We start from the raw sequence: 23,267 nt of genomic DNA on the forward strand, positions 1-23,267 counted from the left end.
AAGAGGGCGTTCAGTGCGATCAAGTGCTTTCTCTACCAGGCTCCCTGCTGGTCTCGAGGAGCTGGTGTCACTATGAAGGGAGTTGGTGCTTTTCTAGACATGAGGCCACGCAAGGATGGGGATCATGGAACCAGGTCCTGAAAAGATCTTAACTGTCGGAAACCTGTTACCCCAGTTTCCCTGGGGCTCAGAGAGCCTTACGCTCCACCCCGAATGCCCCAGGGCGCGTCAGAGGGCAGGAGCTACAGCGGCACAGGCGATGGCAAATGCCCCTGGTGAGTGCCAGACTTGCAGCTGACCGTATACCTGTGTCCATTCTTCCCAAACTCCCCTCCCATCCATGACACTGGGCAGTTTCCTGCACACGGGAGGTCCTTGTTAGTTACCCATTTTAAATGTAGCAGTGTGTACGATCCCTTCTAGAAAAACTGCTGCCAGATGCGAGCCAGTGCAGCTTTGCAGTGTGGAAGCTATGCCCCTTAACTTCCTGGAAAAATTACTGAAAAGGCGCACACCTCCTTGTCTGGGAGTTAGGCAGGCTTCACCTTCCCATCAGCTAGTCCATGACTATGCAAATGAGCCACATTTCCAGGTGGAGAAGGAATCTGGTACTGCATCGTTTTTGTGTTGTTTTGTTGGGCGTGGGAGTAGGGTCGTCTTGCCAGGGTTTTCCTTGTCACTTGCGCTTAGTCAGTGTGGGTGCTGCCTGTTAACTTCAAATAATATAGGCATTATTGGTGTGTTGTTGTTCGATCGCTAAGTCATGTTTGACTCTTTGCAAACCCATGGACTGCAGCACACCGGGCTTCCCTGTCTTCCACTGTCTTCTGGAGTTTGCTCAAATTCATGTCCGTTGAGTCGGTGATGCCATCCAGCCATCTCATCCTCTGTTGCCCCCTTTTCCTCCCGCCTTCAATCTTTCCCAGCATCAGGGTCTTTTCTAATGAGTTGGCTCTTCTCATCAGGTGGCCAAAGTATTGGAGCTTCAACATCAGTCCTTCCAGTGAATATTCAGGGTTGACTTCCTTTAGGATTGACCAGTTTGATCCCCTTGCTGTCCAGGGGACTCTCAAGAGTCTTCTCCGGCACCGCAGTGTGAAAGCATCAGGTCAGTGCTCACCCTCCTCCACTGGGATGTACAGTCCTAGTTTTTGTCTCCCCATTTCCCTGTGACTCAGGCAAGACTGCCTGTTTTCACCGTGGTCTTATGGATGGGAAATGAGTTAAGAAATGCTCATTACCTTGGAGGAGTTGAGAGAGAACTGGGAGGGTTCGATCCCTGGATTGGAAGATCCCCTGGAGGAGGAAATGGCAACCTACTCTAGAATTCCTGCTTGGGAAATCCCATGGACAGAGGAGGCTGGTGGGCTACAGCCCTAGGGTCACAAAGAGTCGGGCATGGCTGAAGTTAAGTAACAAATAGGCCCAAAGCATCTGGTAGAATGTCCAGCAAGATAGTAAGTAGTTGTGATTATTTTTATTTTTCACTCTCATCCTCGTTGACAATACTTTCTGGTTCAATAATGGTAATCGACATTTGGGGCTTGAGCATGACCTTTCAAAGGTTGGGATGGAAACCCCAGCAAAGCAGAATTCTCCGTTTTGCCAGAAAGCATTCAAGTTAGCAAATTACTGGATGGGGTGGTGTGCCTGAGGGACCCCAGGAGGCCAGGTCTAGGGGGGAGCAGGGCAGCCATTTCTGCCCCCGGTGTTCTTGTTCCGGGTCCTGAGTCCGAGGCCTCGTTGCAGGCCCAGCCGCATCAGAGGTCAGACTTTATCCTTATCATCCAAGGACCACGACGAGCCCACCCCCTCCTGGTCTTCTCAACACCCAGCTGATTCACGCACAGGTAAATGTGCTAAAATAATTTTTATTGGAGGCGGTTTTGTGTTTTGACATCATGTGTTTCTGCCCAGCAGCCTCAGAGTTTCACTGTTGGCTTTTGGTTTTTTCCCTTAACGCTCTCTGCCTTCTTTTAAAAATCTCCTTTGCTCTCTTCAGAGCATCAGGCTGGGTGTGGGGTGTGGGGCGTGGGCTGTGTGTGTATAAATAATTGCTGTAAGTGGAGAATATCTTTCTGTCCTGTGAGTAAGAGTCAAATGGCGCAGCAAGAAAGACTGAATATTTAATTTGCGAATTAATCCTACATTTCCCCTTCTCAAGCCTGATAACTGTGTAATTGAGTTTAGGTTTTAATCTCAGTAAGAATGGCTCACCTTCCATGAGGGCTTTCCATCAGCCTCATGCCCTCTGATGGGTCTTTAATTCAGAGAGTATGTGTCCCCCTGTCCTGGGGCCACCAAGTCACTCAGATGCACCAAATAGATGCAACGTGTGGTCTTCAGTCACGCCATTAGAGGAGAGTGAAAAGCATGACACAGTTTTAGAAAAGGCCACCCCCTTAGAAATAGGAGTCCTCACAACCTGAGGGAAGTGAAAATAATTTTTCAAAATCAAGTTAAACGTATCTGCCCCTGGCCGGGTCTCAGAGAGCCTCAGCCAACGCTGCTCCTGTGTTGCTGGGAAGGCTAAGTTCTCCCCACTGGCTGCCCCGGGCCAGCAAACTTCTGCAAGTGTCTGTAGCAGCTTGAATGCTGCTATTTAAGAGCTGATGAAGAGGCAGCTTGGAGGAAACCTCAAAAATAAATACTCTGATTCATCACTGTTGTTCAGGCTTTCCAGCCGTCAGAGCCAGCCCAGGGCTTCTGAGACAAAGGGTGACATTCAGCCCAAGTTAGGAGCCCCGACGTGGCAAGGGGGCGGGAGGGGGCAGCTGGGAGGACGGGGCGTGCTGGCTCTGCTTCCTGGGGGGATGAGTAAGCTACAGACTGGAGATGCTGTCTGCCCGGAGCAGGGCTTGGCTCAGGACCAGCCCAGAGCAATGGGTTGGGAGCTGCTGGGTGGAGGCTTCGGAGAGAGGCAGAGTCCGGCAGGTCCTTTATTGGGGGGAGGGTCTTGCAGACCTGGGGGCTCCAGCACTTTGCTAGGACAGCCAGGGTGGCAGGGACACCAGCTGACACAGAGAGAACTCAGGCTGTAGGGTCACCTCGGTCCTGCCTCCATCACCTGGCTCCTGCATCTCTGCCTGCATCTCCTCTCTGTCTGGAAGGGAGGAGTGGCGAGCCTCCCTGTGGAGATGAAGATGAGGCCCTGGACCAGTGCAAGGACCACATGGCAGTCACGAGTGCAGTGTCTGATGCTGAGGCGTGTGCACCCTTGTACGTCTCTGAGCCTCCGTCCCCCAGCCCCCACCCCGAGGTGAATAACCAGATAAGACCAGTGTAGGAAAACTCCACAGAGGTAGGAAGTGGCTGTGTCTTGTTGAGCCTCGTGTGTCTGTACGTGTGCGTGTGTGTGTGTGTGTGTGTGTGCTTCCTCTGACCATCGCAGGGCTGGGCAGGGACTCTGGTCACAGGGAAGGCAAAGTTCTCAACCGACTCTCATAGAGGCCCGGCTTGCTCCTTGCAACAGCTCTGATAAGGTTCAATGAACCAAGATGGGGAAGTAAGGTTTATTTTTTTAAGCAGATTTTAATCTGCCGTTGCTGTCGTTGCAGAGATAAGCCAGAGTCTAGCGCATATGACAGTTCAGTGAGATGGCTCAGCACACAGTGCTTCTGCCAACCCTCCCCCACTGATCCGATGGGGCTCCTATCTCCCCGGCTCTGAAAAAGCACTGGTGACCCTCCACACAGGCAAGGAAAACAAAGGATTCTGCAGGCTCAGCTCCCTCATAAGTACTCCCCCAACACCCGCTCTGTGGCTTAAATTTATTTCTACAACAAAGAGCAGTTAACTGGGAATCCAAGGCAGTTTTCCCTCCTGGACTTGGATGTGGGAGGAAAGGTTGTCCCCACCCTCCCAACAGAGGCAGGCGCAGAGGCCACTGCACTCCTGAGGCTGGAGCTCCTTGTGCAAAGTGGGGCACCTCCCCCACCACTTGGCGCCTCAGCTGCATGGGTCCCCACCAGCCTGCGGCAGATAAGAGCCACACAAGGAGGGAAGCAGTTATGCTGAAAGTCAGGTAAAAACATCACCCCTTTGTACCACGGCTGCTGTTTTGGGGGTCACGGAACAAACATACAAAGATGTGTAATCACCTGGTTTATGATCAGTCCTGGGTGTTCATTGGGTGTTCATGTTGAAGCTGAAACTCCAATACTTTGGCCCCCTGATGCGAAGAACCCACTCATTTGAAAAGACCCTGATGCTGGGAAAGATTGAGGGCAGGAGGAGAAGGGGACGACAGAGGGTGAGATGGTCGGATGGCATCAGTGACTCAGTGGACATGAGTTTGGGTCAACTCTGGGAGTTAGTGGTGGTCAGAGAGGCCTGGCGTGCTGCAGTTCATGGGGTCACAAAGACTCGGACACAACTGAGTGACTGAACTGAACGGATGATGCTTTTTGAGCCTTAAGATTCCCATCTGTGTGTGCTCCTCAGTTATCAATTAAATGTCAGCATCCTAAGTCTGCATGAGCCTCAGACACACTGTTGGGTCACACAGCAGATTTTTACAGATAGTTTGACCACATTTGTTCTGCGTGAGGCTGATAACCTGCCAATGGGAGCCCCATGGGGGGAGTTCAGTGTCAGGCATTGACAGAGGCCTTCAGCTCTTGCTGCAGTTACTTTGGGGACTGTATGAAGACATGGAGGGGAAAGTTATTTCATGCTTTTGAAACTTACAAGTTCATGTTTAAAGATGTTACATGGAGTGGACCAAACCAAAGAACTTTCTAGGTGGCCTTTTGATAAAGAGCCCGCCTGCCAACACAGGAGACGTGAGAAACCTGGGTCTGATCCCTGGATCAGGAAGATCCCCTGGAAGAAGACATGGCAATCCACTCCAGTACTCTTGGGAAATCCCACGGACAGAGGAGCCTGGCGGGCTACAGCCCATGGGGTTGCAAAGAGTCAGACACAACGGAGCACAGCACAGGACCGAGCCAAACATTTTTTTTTTTTTCCTAACCTTAAAATCATAGAGAGATTATGAGATTGTTCTGGGTCAGCATGAAAAACGGGCTCTTTTGTTTCTCTCTTCGTCTGCGGGGGATCTCCACACTGTGTTTTGCAGTCAGTTTACTGAGGTCGTGGATGTCAGCTTCAGACTGGCAGGAGTTCTGCGCCAGTTTCTATTGACACCCATGGATGGTCCTTGGCCTGAAGAGTTTTCTGTGTGTGGATGAGAGATGGACAACTGGTAAACCTCAGGCAGGCCAGTAATAAAGCCGGAGCATGGAAATCCCCAATGAACATTACTGAGCACATGAAGGGGAGAGCAGGGGGGTTATTTATGCCCAAAGGAAACTTCTTGGGAAAATGCTCCAGTTAAACTCCCAGGGGCAGGGCGGAGCACTCACAGCACAGCATGCTTGCGTGCTCAGTGGTGTCCAGCATTGACCCCATGGACTGTAGCCCGCCAGACTCCTCTGTCCGTGGGGTTCTCCAGGCAAAAACACTGAAGCGGGTTGTCATTCCCTTCTCCAGGGGATCTTCCCAACCCAGGGATCGGACCGAACTCAGGTTTCCTGCTGCTCCTGCATTGCAGGCAGATTCTTTACCCACTGAGCCACCTGGCAGAGCCTTAGAAATTTTGGAGACTATTCAGAAACCGCAAGCTGTCGGGGGGGGGTTCCCCTGAAGAGGCCTATGGTCAGAGATGAAAGCTGGAAAAATAAGTGGGAGCAGACTGCAGAGAGCTGATCCTCACCTGCTGTTGTGTTAAGTGTTGTGTTTGTTTGCCTTGAAAAAAATACCAGCATGCTATTAAATGATAAAGTACTGATTAACATACATTTTTGTTTTCTCAAATTAAAATTGCATCTTATCTGGCAGGCCATTTCATTCTAGAGCGTGCATCTAATTTTCTCAGGATGGGGGTAGCATTTTAAAGACAGAATTTGATGAGTCAATGAGGTCTTTTCAAATAAATTACTGTACTTGGAAAATGTGATCTTTATGAGATATAATATCTTGGAGTTACAGCTAAAGAGTCGATTATTGTTTCGTGTCCAGGCATCCAATTAAAGTTGAATTGGACTGTCATTTCCATGCGCTTTCTGAAGCTGCGCACTTGCGTACTTCCTACTCTTGTTTATAGTCAGTAAAGTATTTAACACAGTGTGGCTGAGTTAGCAGCTTCCCGGCGTAGCTGAGTTCTCCTGACGTATCATAAACTTTGCCTCCTAAACGGTCATCTGCTTCTTTCCTGTGACGGCAGATGTCTTTGGTGAATGAAGCCGAAGATATTTATGTAAAATATAACTGGGGGAGGGAGCTTCCTTACAGCAGTTCACAGGTACCAGTTGAAAGCTCACTGGAAAGACCCTGATGCTGGGAAAGAGTGCGGGCAGGAGGAGAGGCGGGTGACAGGCTGAGACAGAGACCCCGATGCTGGGAAAGAGTGCAGGCAGGAGGAGAGACGGGTGACAGAGGCTGAGACAGAGACCCCGATGCTGGGGAAGAGTGCGGGCAGGAGGAGAGGCGGGTGACAGAGGCTGAGACGGCTGGGTGGCATCACTGACACACTGCGTGTGAGTCTGAGCAAGCTCCGGGAGATGGTGAAGGACAGGGAGGCCTGGTGAGCTGCAGTCCACGGGGTCGCATAACTTAGTGGCTGAACAACAACAGTCCGATTTTAACCAGGCAGGGAGCAGAAACCACAGATCTCATACAAATCATATGTAGCGTTCATGTGGGCTCTTCTGGTGGTGGTTCTGACCCGAATTATCTCAAGTGGCAGGAATGCAGACCACTTGCCAATGAGAGAGAGATGCGGATTTTCCACTCCAAAGTTTTGTTCCTTAACTACAAGAAAGAAATACTCAATTGTCTCCTGTGTTGCCATTTCCCGCACCGCCTCTCAGTGGCAGTGAGCAGGGTCTGTTCCTTCTTGGTGGCGATACAGATAGAATTCATTCTGAGCACAAACAAAAAGCCAAAGGGGGTTGTGAAATCCAGAACGAAGGATGTTCACGGCAGCGAACGCCCGCTTTCCTGACCCACCACCATCCTCTCCCCAAGTTAAACTCCTCTGAAACCCCCTCCACGTTTCTCTTTAGAGAGACTCTTTGGACCTCGGGTCTCCACTGGAACAGCTTGGAAGGTTACCCCAGCTTCCCTTTGGGGTATTTTCAGCGTCTCGGATGCGCTTCTGACCTGCACTGGGTTTCTGCCCTTTCTTCCTGGGGAGAGTAGCAGCCAAGAGGGGAGAAGAGGTCACGGGGGGTCATGGGGTTGAAACTGCAGCCTGAGACCACCATCTGGTCCTGACCTGAGAGTCTCCTGGGAGGCTGATATTCTTGGATGTAGACTGTTGATTCTCCTGACAGGTGAAAATTCCGTCTCGGCCTAAGGAAGCCTCTAGGAACAGGAGCGGGAGGAGGGAGACGTTCGTGCAGGGGCTGGGGAGGGGCGGCCCTCAGCCCTCGTCAGCCTGCAGGGTGCAGGCGCAGGGACCCGGGACGCCAGCCGCTCGCACAAGGGCAGACAGTCCTGGCGGTGGTGGTGTTTTGTTTCGTCTTTGTTGTTCGGTTTTTTTTTCTTTGCATCAGTTTTTATTTATTTTTTGCTCACACGCTGTAGCAAGTAGGATCTTAGTTCCCTGACCAGGGATCAAAACTGCACCCTCAGAACTTTTTCCTTTTTTCCTTTATTGAAATGTATCTTCCACGTTATAAAATGCACAGACCTTAAATGTAAAGTGTGATGAGTTCTGAAAAGTATATAAGAGTTAAAAAATTGTAATAACGTGGGCCATGGGGTTCTTTAAATGCCAAATGCTGTAGATTTGTGTCAACACTGATGTATTCGTCATCTTTGCTGCCTAACAAATCACCCCAAGGCTTAGTGGCTTCAAGTAACAGTGTTTATGACCTCAGGGGTTCACAGGGCAGGAGGGCAGGTGCCTCTCAGGGTCTCTCAAGGACCATGGTTCCAGAGTTGGCTAGGGTCTCCTCATCCCAGGGCTTGACTGGGTGAGGGTCTGAGTCCACGCTGGCTCCCGTGACTGCTGGCAGGGTCGCTTCTCACGGCTGTTGGACAGAAAAGCTCAGTCCCTCACCTCATGGGCTTTGCGCTTGTTTCCCCAAATCGTGCCTTGTCAAGAGAGAAATGCCAACGAAAGCAGGAAACGCCAGCAAGATTTCGGTCCGTCTCCTGTAAGCCAGTCACAGGCGACAGCCCAATACTTGGCCTCGTTCCACTAATGAGTAACCGTCACCGAGTCCAGCCCCGCTCACCCTCGAGGAGGGGAGTCCAAGGACAGCGTGGGCGCCAGGAGCGGACAGCTCCCCAGGGCTGGGTCGGAAGCCGCCCGTCACCGGGCAGAATAAAACGTGTCCCTCAGGTCTCTGATCCCAGGTGCGTCTTTTTAGTGGGACATCTGAACATAGAGAGATATAGAAAAAGCCCAAATTCCATAAAAATCTGATGAGTGATTTTAAATCATGAACTACCCTACCCTCAGATGTGGTTCCATCAAAGAATTGTTGTCTGAGAACAATACGTGAAATACTCATGGAGCATTGATGGCAGTTGGCAGAGTCATCTGTCGCCTCCTGGCTCCCCCACTTCCTCAATGTGTCTCCTGGGCTCCCCACTTGATTTACAAGTTTTTTCTAAATCCTCTGGAGGGAGCTGGGAAGAGCGTGCTTGACTGGGTCTCCCTGTGACATCTTACGGAAAAGCCCGAGCCCCATGATTTTAGACTGTCCTTAGGGGAAGGGTGTCCCCCTCCAGATGCTATTTAAGTTTAAAAAATATGTGAAATCCAAGAAGAATTCATCAAGTATTTCGTTTGTCAGACCTTGGCAGTGAACGCTACTAATTATTTTTTTGTTCCCATCGTTAAATACAGAGCCTTCCCGTTCATTTTGCCAAATGAATTTTCAGTTCTCCACCACCTTCTCCTAAAAGAAAGCGTTCAGTGAGAAGGCAGGCTCAGCTCAGCTCCGCCCAGGCCAGCCGTCCAAGGCGAGGCCCGCTTTGGGGCTGGGCTGTTGCTCCAAGGCCACCTCCAGGCGTTGAGTTTCTGTTTACTGCCTGGAAGCATTCCGTTTTGAACACATTTCAGTCTTTCGCTGAAGGCCCTTTAAAAATTCAAGATTTAGTTTTTATCACCAGAAAACATTGATTAAATATGCATCTGCACCGGGAGCCATGTACAGTGAGTTTAACATCTGTGCTCCGAGGTCTGGGGAGGATCCCTTAAATTTTTTTTTTTGTCACAGCGACAGTGTCCGTGGGCGTCGGGTGGCAGGAGCTATCCAGTTGCGTTTAGCCCATAATACATTATTTAAAGAGACGGTTGAAGAGTCTACTCCTGGAGCCACAGAAATGGAAATATTTAACCCAAGGAAGAGGGTGTGACGGTTTCAAAGCTATCTTTGTGTGAGTGTCCTCAGTCAGGTCTGACTCTTTGTGACCCTGTGGACTGGGGCCCACCAGGCTCCTCTGTCCAGGGAATTTTCCCGGCAACAATACTGGAGCAGGCTGCCGTCGCCTACTCCAGGGATATTCCTGACGTAGGGGTCAGACCTGTGTGTCTCTTGAGCCTCCTGCAATGGCAGGCAGATTCTTTACCACTAGGGCTACCTGCTAAGTCACTTCAGTCGTGTCCGACTCTGTGCGACTCCATAGACGGCACCCACCAGGCTCCCCCGTCCCTGGGATTCTCCAGGCAAGAACACTGGAGTGGGTTGCCATTTCCTTCTCCAGTGCATGAAAGTGAAAAGTGAAAGTGAAGTCGCTCAGTCGTGCCCAACTCTTCACGACCCCATGGACTGCAGCCCACCAGGCTCCTCCGTCATAGGGTTTTCCAGGCGAGAGGACTGGAGTGGGTGCCATCGCCTCCTCCAAGCGCCACCTGGGATGCCCCAAAGCTCTCTTTAGACCTTTGAGCTGCAATGGGTGAGGACAGGGTTCTGAGCCGCAATGGGTAAAGACAGGGTTCTGAGCCGCGATGGGTGAGGACAGGGCTCTGAGCCGCGATGGGTAAAGACAGGGCTTTGAGCCGCGATGGGTGAGGACAGGGTTCTGAGCCGTGATGGGTGAGGACAGGGTTCTGAGCCGTGATGGGTGAGGACAGGGTCTGAGCCGCAATGGGTAAGGACAGGGCTCTGAGCCACGATGGGTGAGGACAGGGCTCTGAGCCACGATGGGTGAGGACAGGGTCTGCCTGGCTGCTCCCTGGGGAAGCACCACATGTGACCAGGGTGGGGACACGGAGACCAGTCTGAGTGACCACAGGACCATCCCTGCCAGCAGCCTGGAAGCTGGACTTGGCCATCTCTCAAGGTTGTCAGCCTCTGGTCTCCAGGAACACTCAGCTGAGTGGTTTCCTTCCCACTCTGCTGCAGGGGCTTGGCTCGCTGGCTGGAAATGGATCAGGGAGAACCCTTAGTGCCAGTCCCTCGGTCGTGTCCGACTCTGTGCGACCCCATGGACTGTAGCCCACCAGGCTCCCCCATCCCTGGGATTCCCAGGCAAGAAACTGGAGTGGCTTGCCATGACCCCTCCAGGGGATCTTCCCAACCCAGGATCCAACCTGGGTTTCCACATTGTGGGCAGATTCTTTAATGTCTGAGCCACCAGGGAACGGGTAGAATATTAGCTACAGGATTTCCAATATTTTTCAAGAGACTTGGGTGAGGATGTAATGAATTATTCAGAGATTCCTCTCTGTGAAGCAAGTTGCATAAAGACAGACAACTTGGTACAAATTGCAATTCTAAACTTATTAGTAATATATTTTATTCATGCACTCTACTTACAAGTGCCGATCACTGCTTGACACTTCTGAGCTCACTGATGGTCCCGCAGTTACTCTTTGAAATGGGTGCAAACTCCGACACAAAAAAACCCCAAAAAACAGAGTGATGTACCTGGTCTAATGGATTATTTAAGCCTTAAAAGTGAGAGGGGTGCATAAGGATTTTCAAATGCACAATTTCAATATAATTGTTGAGCTGACTGCTCTCTCAGATACTGAAGTGTAGCTCCTGTTTTACACGGGGCTGGGGTTTTCTGACCCGTTTTAACAAAGGGCCAGGGTCTCTTTTGGGGTCTTTTGGAGCAGAGCCCGCAGAGTTCTTCAGCAGACACAGTGGTGCTTCTCCCCAGACTGTCAGAATGTGGAGAACTGTTTTCCCAGTGTTTTTCCACTGCTTTCCCTAATGGATGGAGGGAGACCCACCCACCTCGGTAGATTTTCTGCAGGCCTGTGAGGTGGGAGTTAGCCAAGGAACGGCATTGAGTTCATGTTCAAACAGATGCCGTAAGAGGCCAGTCTGGGGACTTCCCGGCAGTCCCGTGGGCATGACGACTCATTCCTGGGGAAGGGGTGGTGGGGAGGATTGGGAGGCTGGGACTGACACTCAGACACTATTGATCTGCGCATAAGACAGAGTGCTAGTGAGAAACTCGGAGAGCACGGGAAACTCCGCTCAGTACTCTGGTGGCCCAAATGGGAAGGAAATTCAAAAGTAGAGGGGATACATGTATACGTGTGGCTGGTTCATGCTGCCGTACACTAGAAACTAACACAGCAAAAGTAGAGGCTATATATGTATCAGTTCAGTTCAGTTCAGTCGCTCAGTCGTGTCCGACTCTTTGTAACCCCATGCATTGCAGCACGCCAGGCCTCCCTGTCCATCACCAACTCCCAGAGCTTACCCAAACTCATGTCCATTGAGTTGGTGATGCCATCCAACCATCTCATCCTCTGTCGTCCCCTTCTCCTCCTGTCTTCAATTTTGCCCAGCATCAGGGTCTTTCCAAATGAGTCAGCTCTTTGCATCAGGTGGCCAAATTATTGGAGTTTCAGCTTTAACATCAGTCCTTCCAATGAACATTCAGGACTGATTTCCTTTAGGATGGACTGGTTGGATCTCCTTGCAGTCCAGGGGACTCTCAAGAGTCTTCTCCAACACCACAGTTCTAAAGCATCAATTCTTCAGTGCTCAGCTTTCTTTATAGTCCAACTCTCACATCCATACATGACCACTGGAAAAACCATAGCTTTGACTAGACGGACCTGTGTTGGCAAAGTAACGTCTCTGCTTTTTAATAATGCTATCTAGGTTGGTCATAACTTTTCTTCCAAGGAGCAAGCGTCTTTTAATTTCATGGCTGCAGTCACCATCTGCAGTGATTTTGGAGCCCCCCAAAATAAAGTCTGTCACTGTTTCCACTGTTTCCCCATCTATTTCCCATGAAGTGATGGGACCAGATGCCATGATCTTAGTTTTCTGAATGTTGAGTTTTAAGCTAACTTTTTCACTCTCCTCTTTCACTTTCATCAAGAGGCTCTTTAGTTCATCTTCGCTTTCTGCCATAAGGGTGGTGTCATCTGCATATCTGAGGTTATTAATATTTCTCCCGGCAATCTTGATGCCAGCTTGTGCTTCATCCAGCCCGGCATTTCTCATGGTGTACTCTGAATGTAAGTTAAATAATCAGGGTGACAATATACAGCCTTGACATACTCCTTTTCCTATTTGGAACCAGTCTGTTGTTCCATGTCCAGTTCTAACTGTTGCTTCCTGACCTGCGTACAAATTTCTCAAGAGGCAGGTCAGGTGGTCCAGTATTCCTATCTCTTCACGGATTTTCCAGGGTTTGTTGTGATCCACACAGTCAAAGGCTTTGGCATAGTCAATAAAGCAGTAGTTTTTCTGGAACTCTCTAGCTTTTTTGATTGTCCAACGGATGTTGGCAATTTGATCTCTGGTTCCTCCGCCTTTTCTAAATCCAGCCTGAACATCTAGAAGTTCACGGTTCATGTACTATTGAAGCCTGGCTTGGAGAATTTTGAGCATTACTTTAGTAGCATGTGAGATGAGTATAATTTGTGTGGTAGTTTGAGCATTCTTTGGCATTGCCTTTCTTTAGGAATATATGTATACATATGGCTGATTCATTCTGCTGTACAGTAGAAACTAACACATTGTCAGACTTCAAGCTCCCAGTGCAGGGGGCACAGGTTTGATCCCTGGTCAGGGAACTAAGATCTTGAGTGCTCGAGATGTGGCCAGAAAAAACAGAACACAGTCTGGATGCTCGTTTGTGCACCTATGATAGGCCAGACCATTTCACTCCATTGTTCCTACGGTCCCACCACCTGCGTTTTGTGGGTGTTTTATCTTTCTCACTTGCAGTCAGAAGGATGGGATCCCGTGGCCCATCTGAGCAGGCGAGGCCACCGCCCCATGTGGTCGGAGTGTCTCGGCGGGCACGCACATCCTCCAGTGTCTGGGGCCTCAGGGTGCAGCTACCGACTCTGCATAAAGCCGCTGGCTGCCAGACCCTGAGATGTTCAGGGACTTCACAGCCCTCGCCCAGGACAGCTGTGCACCCAGCGTCCCCGGAACGTGGCGGGGCCCTCCCCGCTGGCTTCAGAGCCCAGGCGCACGGTTGTGGGTTTGGTTGGTGCTGCGTTCAGGCCCCGGGTGTTTTATCTGACAGCAGCTGCGCGTCGGGCACCATGAAGATGGTGAAGGGCATGAGCAGACATTCCCTTCCTGAGGCCATGGTCCAGGTCAGGGGTCCCCAGTCTCCGGGATCTGAGGTCTGACGGTCTGAGGTGGCACAGATGTAGCAATCACAGAGATAGAGTGCACAGTAAAGCCAGTATGCTTGATCCGTCCCAAACCACCCTCCACGCCCGCTGTCTGTGGACGAGTCGTCGTCCACACCACCGGGCCTGGTGCCAAAGGGCTGGGTACGGTTGGACCGTGGCGAGACGCTGCAGGGAGTCGTGCCACCGGCGCTGGTGGGAGGCAAGAGGGCCTTTGTCCTGGGGCGGGGGCACAGCTCTGCTGGGGTCGGGCCTCACTCCCACTTGGGTGCGGGTGGGGGTGGGACGTGAGAGGAGCAGTGGGGTGACCAATGAGGGTAAAGGCTCCCCGGTGATGGCAGCAGAGTTCCAGGTGGTCCCTTGGAGGTCATGACAGGGGTGGCTCCGGCTGGACCCACTCTCTGTCGATGTCCAAAGCTTCTTACTAGAGGCAGATGGACGGGTCCCTGCAGACGGGCAAGGCGGGGCAGTGCCGGGAAGCCGGGCACCGGGACGGACTCGGTCCTGGAGCGGCTCCCTGCTCCCTTAATCTCACCCTTGAACTGCACCATCCCTCTGGGTTCTGGGGGACCAGCTCGCCGACCCTCACCTCTGGACCCATTATAACTCTTGTACTGGGAGCCTTGGGCAAAGGAGCCCTGGAGTCAGACTGTCTGTGGGGGCGGATCCTTAACAGCCCTGCCTTAGAGCCAAGGAAGCTGAGTTCAGAGAGGTGGGGGTGATTCAGCCCAGATCCGTGGGCAGATTCAGGCACAGCTGCAGAGAAGCCCTGGGCAGAAGCGCCCTTACCTTCTTTTCCTGAGAATTTTGTGTTGATACTTTTGGAAATCTTCGTGAACTCCTTCTCGCATCTAATATTTTAAAAATCCTTTTGGAATTAATTTGGTTAAGGATTAAGCCAGTTAGAACCCCAGGACTGTTTCAAGTAAACAGCTCAAAAGTGAAATGTTGGTGGAACCCGGCTCATTCCCCTGTGTGCCGGTGCGGTAATTGGGCTCCGGTCTCTCCATGAGAAGCCAAGCAGCTTCAGGTCTAATGAGTCCTGGCCGCCGGGCCAGAGATATTTGGGGATTCACGGTGGACAGCGATTCTGTGTCGTTCCCCTGCTTTTCCTTGAATAATCCCTAGACTGTAGGACGGCCCGAGGAGCCCGGGGGCGCGGAGCTGGGGGCTCTGACAGAGGGCGGTGGGGGTGTCACAGTGAATGACCCCCGTTCAGATCGGGACGGAAGGTTTAATTTAGGGCGTTGTTCTTCTTCGAGGAGGATGTGACCCCAAACACAGCAAATCAGTCGTTTGCGCTTGAAGAGCCAGAAGGCAGGCGCGGGCAGGGCTGCTTCCGCCTCCGGAGATGCAAAGCGCACAGGCGCATTTTGAATGCCCAGGAGAGGTGTGTGGTGGTAAATCCAGGATGTAGAGAAAGGGTCAGGAGACCTTGGCTGGGCCCGGAGGCAATCAAGAAAACGAGCAAATGAGAATGCAATTTAAAATATAAAATCCAAACGGAAATTGATGCCATTTCTGTGAAACATTGGGAACATTCCATAGTCATTGCTCGTCAGGCTCAGGGAAATATAAAAGGTTGTCTGTGTTTCAGGCCCGTCGGGGTATTCTTTTTTTTTTTTTTTTTGAGGCGTATTTGGTGTCTGCAGAAGCTTCCCCAAGTTGTGAAGCAGCTCAGTGTAGTGGGGAGCCCTGGGCTGGGGGTCTGCAACCCCGAGTGCCCTGTGTGACCCTCGGCATGTCACCCGACCTCCCAGAATCCTTGTTTACGCATCTGTGAAATAGGAGCAACAGCGTGAGTCCATCTGCTGCTTGGAAATGCTGAAAGTCCGAGGAGATGCTGTACAGAACAGTGGTTTGCAGGCTGTGTACCCCCATTCAGAGGAAGTCCGAACCTCCTCCCGGCTCTGGTTTTTAAGTTCAGGCTGCACATTCAAATCACTTTGTAGGATTTAAAAATATGCTGGGCCCACCTCTGGTGTTTTTCTTTCATGTGGTCTGGGTTGGTGCCAGGCCTTGGAGCTTTCAAAGCACGTAGGTAATTCTTCTGTGCAGCTTGGCTGAGAAGCTGGGGCCTGACAGGAGGCGGGTTTGGGGGCCGGGTGGCCTGGGCCTTTGAGGGGGTCCGTCATAGGTCCAGAGAGATTGTCGGCTGTCACCCCACAGGATTCTGCCTTCTCCTCTGCTCAGCTCCACCCCTTTCAGATCTTCCCTGCAGGTTATCTCATTGAAATATGGATTCAGGACTTTCCTGGTAGTCAAGCAGTTAAAAATCTGTCTACCAGTGTAGGGGACCCGGGTTCAGTCCCTGGTCTGGGAAGATCCCACGTGCTGTGGAGCAGCTGAGCCCGGGAGCCACACCTGCTGAACCCAAGCCCTCGAGTCTGTGCTCTTCAGCCAGAGAAGAGCCCCCGGGAGAAGCCCGCCCACAGCTGGGGAGCAGCCCCTGTTCACCACAGAGCAGAAAGCCTGTGTGCACCAGCGAAGACCCAACACAGCGGAGATTTTTTTTGAAAAAAGAAACTATGGATTCAGCCAAAGCCTTAGGGCTTCAAAGTCCTAACAAGGCAACTGCCTGAGAAGTGGGCCTGTGGAGAACAAGAGCTACTGTTTCCCTCAAAATGTATCATTTTAAACTATTCTGAAGCCTGTTAAATTAGTCTGGTGAGATTAGTCTGATGGAGCAGGAGCAGGGTAGCTGTTCACAGAGGATCATTTTCACATGCTTTTTAATTCAGTCAAGAGATCTCGTGTTTACCAACTGAGTCGGAGTTTAAATTCTTGAGTACAGAATTCATTAGCCCGTTTTAATGAAGAAATCCAGCTTCCTTGTCGGTGTGTTGGCTGAACTCAAAGAGCTCAATGCTGCTTTGACTTGTAAACATCACACTTCAACAGGCAGAGGAGAGCCACATGTCACCCTTGAGGCAGGGTAACAGCTTTAATTGTGTGACCGAGAATGTACGTTCTCTAATCAGAAGAGAGGGAATCCTCGAATTTATAGTATCACTCAGGGTGTGTCATTTCCATACCCAGGGATGATGCCTCTCTCAAAAATAAGGTGTGTGAGCCAGCAACTCCATATCTGAGTGTATAGCCAAAAGAAGAGAATCGTACTGAGTGAAGTAAGACAGAGAAGGAGAAATATCACATGACATCCTTTATATGTGGAATCTAAAAAGAAATAATGCAAATGTGTTGATAAACTGATATTTATATTGCAAAACGAAAAAGAACCAGGGTCTTGAAAAGATCTTTGCACACCCGTGTCCTTGGCAGCATCAGTGACAGCAGACACGAGGTGGGAGCAGCCCCAGTGTCCACCAGCAGACGGACAGACAGATGAGATGTGGTCCGTCCACGTGGTACAGTAGTGTTTAGCCTTAAAAAGGAAGCGAATTCTGGGACCTCCCTGGTGGCTCAGTGGTGAGCAGCCCAAGTGTCCACCAGCAGACGGACGGAGAGATGAGATGTGGTCCGTGCACACGGTGCAGTAGTAGTCAGCCTTAAAAAGGAAGTGAATTCTGGGACCTCCCTGGTGGCTCAGTGGTTAAGGCTCTGAGCGCCCATTGCAGGGGCCTGGGTTTGATCCCTCGCTGAGGAACTAAGAGCCCATATGTCGCAGGTGCAGCCAAAAAACGGGCAAATTTGACACATGCTGTAACACAGAGGAACCTTGAAGATGTCGTGTTAAGTGAAAAGCCAGTCACAAAAGGACAGTGTATGATTTCATTTCCCTGAGGTCCCCGGAGCAGTCAGATCCATAGACACAAAGTGGAGCAGTGAGGCCCGGGGGCCTGGGGGAGAGGGTCGTGAAGACTTCACGTGAACTTGTTGTTAGTTCCAGTTGGGGGTGATGACAACGTTCTGGGAGTGGATGGAAGCGATGGTTGCACAGCATACTTAATGCTGTGCAAGGTGAAGGTCCTTAACACCACTGTGCTGATCACTTTAAAATGGTTTCAATGGTTATATGTTTTACCACAGTAAAAAAACAAAAAACAATCACCAGGAAAGCAACGGTGGACGAGCAGGTGTACCTTCAGGTCTTCTCTGCTGGTTCGGGAAGGCTCCGCCCTGGAGCTGTTGCCAAACCCCGCAGAGTTTTTGGCAGCCTGGCAGCCTGGTGCTGCCTCTTGCTTAAAGGTGTACGAGAGAAGTAGCCATTTCTCAGATGCATCAGGGCAACCTGGGAGGCACCCAGCACGTGATGGAGACAAACAGAAGGAAAGCCGCCACTGGCCCAGGTCACGCCTCCCCAGCGAGGCACCCAGGACTCTTCTGGGCCCGCGAGTCTTTTGTGTCCACCAGCTGGTGTTCTCAGATACTCCAGTGTACGCGAAATGTATTTTTAAAACTTAGTATATGTTCCGTCCTGTGAGAAATGCTCTAAATGGAACAACTTAAGAGGTTTATTGCACGCTAAGTCACTTCAGTTGTGTCTGATTCTTTGTGACCCCATGGACTGTAGCCCTCCGGGCTCCTCTGTCCATGGGATTCTCCAGGCAAGAACACTGGAGTGGGTTGCCATGCCCTCCTCCAGGGGATCTTCCCAACCCTGGGGTTCAACCCGCATCTCTTTTGTCTCCTGCATGAGCAGGACTGAACCACCTGGGAAGCCCCAGCATTAGCCCTGTTTTGGGGGTGACCAAAATGAGGGCAGAGAACAGTTAGTTGTCCACAGCACATGGCTGGGAACAAACCAGGGAGGCAGGACTCACCTGGGATTCAGCTGTCTGCAAGCCAGGTGGGCAGTGCTTTGTCTGTCCCAGACGCATGGTCTCTGGGGCACAGCGAGTGTCCACGAGTCAGCTCAGGGAGGCTTTGACAGAGGGACTTTTTTTTTCTTTGATTCAGGATGGAATGATGATTTCCCCATGGTTTCTGGGGAGTCCACCAGCTGTTGTAGCTTCTTCATACTGTACGCGTGTTGAAAGCTGATTGGCTATTGTAGGGGCAGCGTTCTCGGATTTACAGAGAATTGGGAGGCGGTTTCCATGTCACCACCCCTCGCACTGTTTGCTCCATTCCTCACACCCTGCGTTGCCTGGTGTCTCTGTTATAATTGAGCCAGTGTTGATACGTTGTTATTACGTTGACTGAAGTTCGGGAGTACATTAGGCTCCCCTCCTTGTGTTGTATCTATCAGTCTTATCTATCAGTCTGTGGGTTGTGACCAAGGCGGCTCAAGTGTGTCCATCATCACTGTCCTACAGAGTGCTTTCGCTGCCCTGGAGGTCCTCCGTGCGCCTGCTCCTCTCTCTTCCCTTAACTCCTGGAAGTCACTGGTCTTTTTATTGTCTCTATAGTTTTGCCTCTTCTGGAAAGTCTCATAGTTGCAATCAGACAGTCGTTAGCCTTTTCACATTGGCTTCTTTCACCGTTTTGGTGTTCAGTCACTAAGTCATGTCCAACTCTTTGAGGCCCCATGGACTGCAGCACACCAGGGTTCCCTGTCCTTCACCATCTCCCGGAGTTTGCTTAAACTCACATCCATTGAGTTGATGATGTCATCCAACCATCTCATCCTCTGTTGCCACTTCTTCTGTACTCAGTCTTTCCTAGCATCAGGGTCTTTTCCAATGAATTTGCTCTACACATCGGGTGGGCAGAGTATTGGAGCTTCAGCATCAGTCCTTCCAGTGAATATTCAGGGTTGATTTCCTTTAGGATTGACTGGTTTGACCTCCTTGCAGTCCAAGGGGCTTGACTTGACATTCTTGAATTCAATTATATTCAAACTTAAATGTGCTAAAACCCACGAAGTCGTGGGTCTTTGTTTCTTTAAGTCACTAACTTATCTCAAGTATTTGAACAGTGCATGGCTTGAAGGAGTGTGGTAGACAAGCATTATTTTTCTAGCAGACCTGCTCAGTGCAATGTAACATGAGCCACGTAGGTAAGTTAAATTATTCTAGTAGGCACATTTCAAAAATAAGAAACTGGTACAATGTTAATATGGAGAAGGCAGTGGCACCCCACTCCAGTACTCTTGCCTGGAGAATCCCATGGACGGAGGAGCCTGGTGGGCTGCCGTCTGTGGGGTCACACAGAGTTGGACACGACTGAAGCGACTTCACTTTCATTTTTCACTCTCATGCATTGGAGAAGGGAATGGCAACCCACTCCAGTGTTCTTGCCTGGAGAATCCCAGGGACGGAGGAGCCTGGTGGGCTGCCTTCTCTGGGGTCACACAGAGTCGGACACGACTGAAGTGACTCAGTAGGAGCAGCACAATGTCAATATACTTCATTTAATCCAGTGTATTTAAAAACCTGTCATTTCCTCAATAATCACTGTTAAGCTATTAATGATACTTCACGTTCTTGTTTACAGGATGTCTTTGAAATCTGATGTGTATTTTTCACAGACATCACACGCAACTCCTTTCAGACCACCCACACTGCAAGTGCCCCAGCATCACAGGACCCGCAGCTCCCAAACTGGCTGGCACAGCCCCAGAGTCTGGATTCTTCAGACCCAAGTCAACAGGGCAAATAGAATGGTATTTTTCATGGCCCTTCTTAGCTCAGGACATCAAGAGTGAAATCTGTAGGAAACCAAAAAAAATTTTTTTTTTTTAACTTGAAAGCAACCAAAATGTCCTTCAGTGGGTGGCTGGATAAACTGTGACCCATCCAGACGTGGATTATTATTGAGTGATAAAAAGAAAGAGCTCTCAAGTGATGCTAGAAAGAGCTGTCAGCCATGAAAAGACAGGGAGGAACCTACAGATGCGAGAGTCAGACCACAGAGAAGGCTGAGCACCGAGGAACTGCTGCTTTCCAATTGTGGTGCTGGAGAGGGCTCTTGAGCCCCTCGGCCGACAACCATCTTCTCTTGTGAGTGGGAGTCCACACTGTACCTGGCGTGTAACACATGCAAAAGGCAAGCCTTTCTTCTGTTGTAGGTCAGTGTCAAAGAGTAAGGAGGCTGCGTGGGTGACATTGAACTCCTGTCCTCATCCCCTCTGTGCAGTGTGAAAAATTCAGGATGCATGTAGGCAGCTCCTTTCTCAGAATATGAAATGTCAGTTTTGAGCACACAGGAGAGGGCGCTGTGGTGACTGAATGAAAAGACCAGGAGAGGGCGCTGTGGCAACTAAAAGACCAGGTGGGCAGGACCTGGTGCGGCCTCAGGACAACTTCCAGAAAGGTCCCGAGTGGCTGTGGCTGGGATGGCGCAGGAGACTGACCCCTGCTGGTGAGTTACCAGATTGACGACGTGAAGAAAGGCTGTTGCTGGTCCCGAAGAGGGCAAAGGTCCTCCCAGGCCACCTGCAGCTCTGCCCCCAGGCTACGCCTCGCACCCACTCCTTCCACACAGCTGCCACCTCCGTGCAGCGGCCAGGATGCTCTGGGGGATTGTGTGCTTAGTCACTCGGTCGTGGCCGACTGCAACCCCATGGACTGTAGCCCGCCAGGCTCCTCTGTCTGTGGGATTTTCCAGGCAAGAATACCAGAGTGGGTTCCCATGCCCTCCTCCAGGGGATCTTCCTGACCCAGGGATTGAACCCAGGTCTCCCACATTACTGGCGGATTCTTTACCAGCTGAGCCACCAGTTGGACCTGGCAGTTGGTAGATTTTTGGTTCCTCCCCTTCCCCAACCCAGGACCTGACTGCCCCCTCTCCCTGCCCTGCCCTCTGTTCCTCACGGTTTCAGGGAAATGGAAAGTGGCTCCTCCATAACAGCACATAAAGGGTGGGGTCAAAGGTTACCCCAGAACTAGACACGTGATAACTTGATGCCAAGGTACTCCGTGATTTGGAAGGTTTCAGTGTGATGTTCATCTCAGAAATATTTGAAACTCTTCATATCTAAGAAATGAGCATCAGATGGGAGGAAGTCCAAAAATCTGAGTTCATGCCTTAACGGTGAGATAGCAGAGTCTTAGTGAGCCAGTGGATGAGGAAGGTAAAAAGCGATGAGTCACCGAGGACTGTTGTCTGTGTGTTCACTGGAAAAAGTCACCAATAGAACATACAAAAGCACTAAACGTAAAGGAAAAGGTTAACATCCTGGGTGGTATGTGAAAATAGAAGGGCTTTCCTGGTGGCTCAGAGGGTAAAGAACCCGCCTGCAACACAGGAGACCCGGGTTCGATCCCTGGGTCAGGAAGATCCCCTGAAGAAGGAAATGGCAATCAGCTCCAGTATTCTTACCTGGGAAATCCATAGAGACAGGAGTCCATGGGGTCGCTAAGAGTCAGTCACGACGGGGTGACTAACGCTTTCACTCACTTTCAAAAACTAGAAATGCAGTCTCCTTTTCCACAGAGGTCAGCGTTTTCCCCTCTGGGTCCTGAGCTTGTTCTGGGCGGTGCTGTTGGGTGTCGCAGGTGAGAAAGGAGCCTGTGGATTAAGGAAGGGAGTCTGGCTCTCACTCAGAAATGCACGTTTTATGTGAGGGCCTCAGAGACCAGGAAGGCTTGCCTTGCAGAAGTCTGATCATCTTTAACTTAGACAGCCAGTCACTGCTCCCCGAGACGCAAGGCTTTTTGGAATAGCTTTTGGGAAGTTAATGAAGTAGGGATGTTTTTTAAATGAAATTTAAGAAATGGACTTTGAGATACACAAGGAGTTCCTTGTGGTACAAAATGACATTATAATCTCTTCATTTTGAGATTATTTAAAAGTCATTTCCTCATGTTCTATTGTCTAAACTTACCAGCCAGGGAAATGAACACTTTGTATGAAGCGGCAGAATTGAGAACAAAGCTTTTCTTCCATCTTTGGGCTTCTGCTTTCATGTTGCAACAGGACTTGTGCAAGGATATTTAGGTGAAAACTTGGGGTCTTTGAGAGTTTTTTCTGTGTATGCTTAAGGTCAGCATGTTCATGGCTGTGTCTTCAACTGCTGAGCAGGGTGAGAGGGGAGGTGGATAGTCTTTTTATTAATTGAGGCTGGGACAATGTAAAATCCATGTATAAAAAGTATCCTGGCCCACTGAGTCCCACTGAACACAAAACCCAATTCCAGATAGATGGTAAGTCTAATTTTAAAACTGAAGGTTCTAGAAAATCAAATGGCAGAGAAGAATACGTGTTTAAACAGGAGGAAAAGCACCAACCACAAAAAGGAGAAGATGAACACATTGGAGCACGATAAGATTGAGAGCTTCTCTTCATTACGACACTGAGAGAGGGAATGGCAAGGGAGGGTGAGGGAAGATGTTGCACGTGCTGAAGTGCTTGCGTCCAGAATAAAAGAACTCCTACAGAACAGTCACGGAAAAACAGTCTCTGGAAGACAGGAAGTGAACCTGCATACTTTGTACAGGAAGGTGCAAAATTGCACAATAAATGGGGAAATGTGGGACCTCAGTAATCATCTGCTGCTGCTGCTGCTAAGTCGCTTCAGTCGTGTCCGACTCTGTGCAACCCCATAGACGGCAGCCCACCAGGCCGCCCGTCCCTGGGATTCTCCAGGCAAGAACACTGGAGTGGGTTGCCATTTCCGTCTCCAATGCATGAAAGGGAAAAGTGAAAGTGAAGTCACTCAGTCATGTCCGACTCTTCACGACCCCATGGACTGCAGCCTACCAGGCTCCTCCGTCCATGGGATTTTCCAGGCAAGAGTACTGGAGTGGGCTGCCATTGCCTTCTCCATCAGTAACCACCAGGGGATTGCAAATCTGAAGCTGTAACAAGATAGCTGTACCTCTCATAAGAAAGAAAATAA

At 50.4% G+C, this 23,267-nt stretch overlaps 1 protein-coding gene across 3 annotated transcripts in view; it reads left to right on the top strand.

Annotated features, from left to right (window-relative positions):
* The window catches only part of PRKCA (protein kinase C alpha), a 310,559-nt gene that overhangs the window by 170,501 nt on the left and 116,791 nt on the right, over window positions 1-23,267 (top strand).

This window comes from Bos taurus, chromosome 19 (genome assembly GCF_002263795.3).
Source record: "Bos taurus isolate L1 Dominette 01449 registration number 42190680 breed Hereford chromosome 19, ARS-UCD2.0, whole genome shotgun sequence".
NCBI lineage: Eukaryota > Metazoa > Chordata > Mammalia > Artiodactyla > Bovidae > Bos > Bos taurus.